The 7,440-nt window shown below is 38.6% G+C and overlaps 1 long non-coding RNA gene across 1 annotated transcript; it reads right to left on the minus strand.

Moving 5' to 3' along the window:
• Positions 1-2,331: 2,331 nt before the first annotated feature.
• LOC120486106 (uncharacterized) lies at positions 2,332-4,495 on the minus strand. Its single transcript, XR_016155341.1, has 3 exons — positions 3,500-4,495; positions 2,735-2,826; positions 2,332-2,648 (listed from the first exon to the last, which is right to left on the minus strand). It is a non-coding gene; the product is annotated as an uncharacterized LOC120486106 (long non-coding RNA).
• Between the last annotated feature and the right edge of the window lie 2,945 nt (positions 4,496-7,440).

Below are 7,440 nucleotides of genomic sequence, written 5' to 3' on the forward strand. Positions count from 1 at the left end.
AAACTCAAAATTTCGACCCAAAAAAAAAACGACAGTGTTACCCCTTACGTTTTTTTTCGTTTTCGGGCGAAAAATCAAGTTTCTCCAATCTTCTCAAAACTCTGGATTATGATAGAGGGCCGCGAGACTTTGACCTGAGCGCAAAAATGGAGGCTCTAGACCCTTCCAGAGCTGAGATATCGAAACTCAAAATTTCGACCCGAAAAAAAAAACGACAGTGTTACCCCTTACGTTTTTTTTTTCGTTTTCGGGCGAAAAATCAAGTTTCTCCAATCTTCTCAAAACTCTGGATTATGATAGAGGGCCGCGAGACTTTGACCTGAGCGCAAAAATGGAGGCTCTAGACCCTTCCAGAGCTGAGATATCGAAACTCAAAATTTCGACCCGAAAAAAAAACGACAGTGTTACCCCTTACGTTTTTTTTCGTTTTCGGGCGAAAATCAAGTTTCTCCAATCTTCTCAAAACTCTGGATTATGATAGAGGGCCGCGAGACTTTGACCTGAGCGCAAAAATGGAGGCTCTAGACCCTTCCAGAGCTGAGATATCGAAACTCAAAATTTCGACCCGAAAAAAAACCGACAGTGTTACCCCTTTCGTTTTTTTTCGTTTTCGGGCGAAAAATCAAGTTTCTCCAATCTTCTCAAAACTCTGGATTATGATAGAGGGCCGCGAGACTTTGACCTGAGCGCAAAAATGGAGGCTCTAGACCCTTCCAGAGCTGAGATATCGAAACTCAAAATTTCGACCCGAAAAAAAAACGACAGTGTTACCCCTTTCGTTTTTTTTCGTTTTCGGGCGAAAAATCAAGTTTCTCCAATCTTCTCAAAACTCTGGATTATGATAGAGGGCCGCGAGACTTTGACCTGAGTGCAAAAATGGAGGCTCTAGACCCTTCCAGAGCTGAGATATCGAAATTCAAAATTTCGACCCGAAAAAAAACCGACAGTGTTACCCCTTACGTTTTTTTTCGTTTTCGGTTGAAAAAATTAAGTTTCTTCAATCTTCCCAAAACTCTGGATTCTGATAGAGGGCCATGAGACTTAGACCTGAGTGCAAAAGTGGAGGCTCTAGACCCTTCCAGAGCTGAGATATTGAGATCCCACGTAGCGTTTATGCCATTATTATCTGAATATCTCAGTTCTGGAAGGGTCTAGAGCCTCCATTTTTACACTCAGGTCTAAGTCTCATGACCCTTTATCAGAATCCAGAGTACTTTATAGCCAAATCTCGTTGAGTATGAATGCCAACCGGACATCTGCCATGTTGACGTTATCATGTGACCTACTACGCGTTATCACAAGCGCAACACCTTAATATATGAACGATATGTTTAATTCATACGTTCATCTATAAATATCTTGATATTGATGAAACTTGCTCATTTTGTTGTGGTATTGTTGAAGAAACAGCTGCCCATTTATTTTGTGAATACATTTACGGTTGATTTAAGTTGTTATATTTTAAACTCCACTAATGACCAACAGTGTTATTCTTATAACGATATTTTTTATTAAGAAACTCCAAAATCATCATCTCTTGATTATGTTGTTAATTTATTTTTTTTTATACCCAAAAAGTTTCTCCTTTAGGTTTTCCTCTTTTTCCTTCATGAATTTACCTCGTTTCATCCCTCAGACATATAACAACTTCTTTTAATGTATTATGACAAACTATAATGAAGATATTTAGCCTTTTTTATTGTTCTTGTGTATAAATATAATTTTATGTCATATTATGATGTACACAAACCAATGATCTTTATATTTTCTGTTTTGCATTATGATTGTTACATAAACTATAGTATCTTTCCATGATCTTGCATGTAATAAGTTTAAGCGACAGGTGCACTAACACTTCATAACATCAGTGACTCGACAGCACAACCTAGAACAGTTTTCCTCTGCGTTTGTAATGTCTGCACAAAGGAGACGGACAGCTGCTCGAAGACCTCTTTTGGAGAAAACTGTTGATTTTATACTCAAAAAAATTAATATTACCTCAGAATGAATTGCATTGTTAGCCCACCCCAAAACTTAATCAAAATAATAATATTAAATGTTGACCAATACTGAATTAGATAACTTTTTATATACTAAAAATATAATTTTATAAAACAAGCTAAATGTAATTTGTTTTGTCATATGACAGTTATGCATGAATTCATTTATATTGCTAAATGCAGTGAAACATCTAAATCGTCAGTCAATCGATGAATTAATGCATACATTAATTAAATTTTATATGCTGACAACAATTAGAAACATGAATAAATTAGTAAAATAACAAATAAAAGTAACCATCACAATAAACAAATGCATATTCAAGTCAACAACACATGAAACAAAGCTTTACTCAAACTACAAGCATGTATTTACAGCCACTGAACACCATATCCTACTGCCGACTCAACACAGCGGTTCCCATTCTGCAGCTTTATTCTGATGAATTCACCAGAGGGGACTGTGCCTTCGTGCTGGAGCTTGTTGCTGCGCTTCACAATCTGAGGCAATAAGGGCAGGTGGAGCGATAGAGGGTCTTGTAAGGGCAGGTGGAGTGATGGAGGGACTCATCCATAGCACCACTTCCAGGATTCAGCTCTGGGCTCCTCATCCTCAGTGCTCACACCAGTCTGCAGACTTTTCAGATCCTACAAAAATGCTCACAAACATTACACAAAAGCAGTCATTTTAACAGCACAATGTCATTTGATTTATCTATTAAAAATAGCCTTACTTTATATTTGAGTTAAATCCCTGAAACCTTTTTTTCCCCCAACAAATGCTGCCATCATCTTTCCTTGCAGGTCCTGCTCCACCACAAAAGCTCTGCAGCAAAATGCAGAAATCAAGACTCAGAAAGGTGTTGTTGTAATTTCTCAGTTTGAAGTTACAATCATTCAAATAAACTACAACTTAACATTCAATAGATTTTGTCATCCATTTCTGTAGTATTCAGTGGTATGAATAGGTTTTGGCACGCATGCTAAAGTTGCCTAAAAAGAGGAATAAAAATCTTTTGGATATTGATCTTAATGCCTTAATTAGAAAAATGAGGAAAACTCCAACCTTTAAGGACACAAATTTTCTTTGTGAATGAATAATGCATCCTAAATTAAATAAATGTTTTTCCTTAAAATACAGGGTGCATAAGTCAGGGCATCCCTATGTTAAATTCCCATAGAGTCAGGCAGATTTTTATTTTTAAAAGCCAGTTATTTCATGGATCCAGGATAATATGCATCCTGATAAAGTTCCCTTGGCCTTTGGAATTAAAATATCCCCACATCATCACACACCTTCCACCACACCTAGAGATTGGCATGGGGTACTTTCCATAAGATCATCTTTCAATGCAAATCAAACCAGCTATTAGGCTAACCGAAGTAAAACCATGTCAATCTCTAGGTGTGGATCAATATCCAAAAGATGATTTTTTTTATACATCTTTTTAGGCAACTTTAGCATGGGTGCCAAAACTTATTCATACCACTGTACTCACTCAGAGCCATTGATGACAGCATTCAGCATCATGAGCCTCTCTCCACCGGATAAACACACGCGTGTTCTTCTGTCCCTGTAACATACAGAAAAGATTCTCATTATGAGCTCAACACTGCATTTATGCTGAGGTTGATGTGTTAACTCACTTTTAATCCAACTTAAATGTTCTTCAATATATCAACACTAATAAGGGACAAATTAACTATATATCATGTTTAGTTACTTTATAGAAGTGTTTATTTACAGCACATATTTGTCTAATGTAAGCAGTGTTGACAACAGTGAATTATCCTACATAATAGCACACACATGTATTTTTCATGTTGGGATGTGCTCACCTGCAATACTTATACAATATTTTCCTTCCTGATGTAAACAGACATTTTAAAAAAGCGTATTTAAGATGTATGGTTAGGTAAATCCACTTTGGAAAAGTAACTTTATGGTTACTGGAGCTCCCCTGGTTAGCTATACATAATAAAACATGTGTTTACAGCAAAATCACAACTATACTATACTGTCTAACTACTTTAGACCTTCAACTTACTCTAAAGTAGTTTAACACATCCGATTTAAACACAATGGAACCATGTTTACTCACATTTCAAACCCCCGCGTCGCTGATCTCCACGATGTTGATACTGACGAATCCTCTCACGTGGCCTCCTCGGATAGATCGATGAGTATCATGAGTACCCATCGGACAGCACTCAAAAATCTGGGCGGAAGCAGTAAGCGATCCGAGAACTTCTCACCTACTCTTTTATGAAAACGAACATACTGCTTCCTTCACGTACTGTTTTCGCCTACTATATAGTAGGAAAGTAGGCATATTGGAACGCACTTAAGTCCGAATCTCACGACAATTACTACGTCACCCAGGTAATTCTCGCCTACTCTTTTGGATTCATTCATACTTTTTTGCTCGCCTACTCTTTTTTCCATACTAAATAGTAGGGAAATATGCGGTTTGGAATGCAGCAATGGAGATCCCACGTAGAATTTATGCCATTATAAATGTCTCAATATCTCAGCTCTGGAAGGGTCTAGAGCCTCCATTTTTGCACTCAGGTCTAAGTCTCATGGCCCTCTATCAGAATCCAGAGTTTCAAGAAGATCAGAGAAACTCAAAATTTCGACCCCAGAGAAACCCAAAATTTCGAGGGTTGAGATATTGAGATATTTATAATGGCAAAAATGCTATGTGGGATCATAATGGCATAAATGCTACATGGGATCTTAATATCTCAGCTCTGGAAGGGTCTAGAGCCTCCATTTTTGCACTCAGCCCCAAGTCCCATGGCCATTTATCAGAATCCAGAGTTTCAAGAAGATTGGAAAAACAAATTGTTTCGCACCAAAAAAAAAAAATGACAAGGGTAACACTGTCGTTTTGTTTTTTTTGGGGTCGAAATTTTGAGTTTTTCTGATCTTCTTGAAACTCTGGATTCTGATAGAGGGCCATGGGACTTAGACCTGAGTGCAAAAATGGAGGCTCTAGACCCTTCCAGAGCTAAGATATTGAGATCCCAAAATTTCGACCCCAAAAAAAATTACAGTGTTACCCCTTTCGTTTTTTTTCGTTTTCGGGTGAAAAATCAAGTTTCTCCAATCTTCTCAAAACTCTGGATTATGATAGAGGGCCTCGAGACTTTGACCTGAGCGCAAAAATGGAGGCTCTAGACCCTTCCAGAGCTGAGATATCGAAACTCAAAATTTCGACCCGAAAAAAAAAACGACAGTGTTACCTCTCACGTTTTTTTCGTTTTCGGGTGAAAAATCAAGTTTCTCCAATCTTCTCAAAACTCTGGATTATGATAGAGGGCCACGAGACTTTGACCTGAGCGCAAAAATGGAGACTCTAGACCCTTCCAGAGCTGAGATATCGAAACTCAAAATTTCGACCCGAAAAAAAAAAACGACAGTGTTACCCCTTACGTTTTTTTTCATTTTCGGGCGAAAAATCAAGTTTCTCCAATCTTCTCAAAACTTTGGATTATGATAGAGGGCCGCAAGACTTTGACCTGAGTGCAAAAATGGAGGCTCTAGACCCTTCCAGAGCTTCCGATATCGAAACTCAAAATTTCGACCCGAAAAAAAAACGACAGTGTTACCCCTTTCGTTTTTTTTCGTTTTCGGGCGAAAAATCAAGTTTCTCCAATCTTCTCAAAACTCTGGATTATGATAGAGGGCCGCGAGACTTTGACCTGAGCGCAAAAATGGAGGCTCTAGACCCTTCCAGAGCTGAGATATCGAAACTCAAAATTTTGACCCGAAAAAAAAACGACAGTGTTACCCCTTACGTTTTTTTTCCGTTTTCGGGCGAAAAATCAAGATTCTCCAATCTTCTCAAAACTTTGGATTATGATAGAGGGCCGCGAGACTTTGACCTGAGTGCAAAAATGGAGGCTCTAGACCCTTGCAGAGCTGAGATATCGAAACTCAAAATTTCGACCCGAAAAAAAAACGACAGTGTTACCCCTTACGTTTTTTTCGTTTTCGGGCGAAAAATTAAGTTTCTTCAATCTTCCCAAAACTCTGGATTCTGATAGAGGGCCATGAGACTTAGACCTGAGTGCAAAAATGGAGGCTCTAGACCCTTCCAGAGCTGAGATATCGAAACTCAAAATTTCGACCCGAAAAAAAAAACGACAGTGTTACCCCTTACGTTTTTTTTCGTTTTCGGGCGAAAAATCAAGTTTCTCCAATCTTCTCAAAACTCTGGATTATGATAGAGGGCCGCGAGACTTTGACCTGAGCGCAAAAATGGAGGCTCTAGACCCTTCCAGAGATGAGATATCGAAACTCAAAATTTCGACCCGAAAAAAAAACGACAGTGTTACCCCTTTCGTTTTTTTTCGTTTTCGGGCGAAAAATCAAGTTTCTCCAATCTTCTCAAAACTCTGGATTATGATAGAGGGCCGCGAGACTTTGACCTGAGCGCAAAAATGGAGGCTCTAGATCCTTCCAGAGCTGAGATATCGAAACTCAAAATTTCGACCCGAAAAAAAAACGACACTGTTACCCCTCACGTTTTTTTTCGTTTTCGGACGAAAAATCAAGTTTCTCCAATCTTCTCAAAACTTTGGATTATGATAGAGGGCCGCGAGACTTTGACCTGAGTGCAAAAATGGAGGCTCTAGACCCTTCCAGAGCTGAGATATCGAAACTCAAAATTTCGACCCGAAAAAAAAAACGACAGTGTTACCCCTTACGTTTTTTTTTTCGTTTTCGGGTGAAAAATCAAGTTTCTCCAATCTTTTCAAAACTCTGGATTATGATAGAGGGCCGCGAGACTTTGACCTGAGCGCAAAAATGGAGGCTCTAGACCCTTCCAGAGCTGAGATATCGAAATTCAAAATTTCGACCCGAAAAAAAAAACGACAGTGTTACCCCTTTCGTTTTTTTTTCGTTTTCAGGCCAAAAATTAAGTTTCTCCAATCTTCTCAAAACTCTGAATTCTGATAGAGGGCCACGAGACTTTGACCTGAGTGCAAAAATGGAGGCTCTAGACCCTTCCAGAGCTGAGATATCGAAATTCAAAATTTCGACCCAAAAAAAAAACGACAGTGTTACCCCTATTGTTTTTTTTCATTTTCGGGCGAAAAATTAAGTTTCTCCAATCTTCTCAAAACTATGGATTCTGATAGAGGGCCACGAGACTTTGACCTGAGTCCAAAAATGGAGGCTCTAGAACCTTCCAGAGCTGAGATATCGGAATTCAAAATTTCGACCCGAAAAAAAAAAACGACAGTGTTACCCCTTTCGTTTTTTTTCGTTTTCAGGCGAAAAATTAAGTTTCTCCAATCTTCTCAAAACTTTGGATTATGATAGAGGGCCGCGAGACTTTGACCTGAGTGCAAAAATGGAGGCTCTAGACCCTTCCAGAGCTTCCGATATCGAAATTCAAAATTTCGACCCGAAAAAAAAACGACAGTG

The sequence above is a fragment of the Pimephales promelas genome, chromosome 3 (assembly GCF_988280905.1).
Source record: "Pimephales promelas chromosome 3, fPimPro1.hap1.1, whole genome shotgun sequence".
Taxonomy (NCBI): domain Eukaryota; kingdom Metazoa; phylum Chordata; class Actinopteri; order Cypriniformes; family Leuciscidae; genus Pimephales; species Pimephales promelas.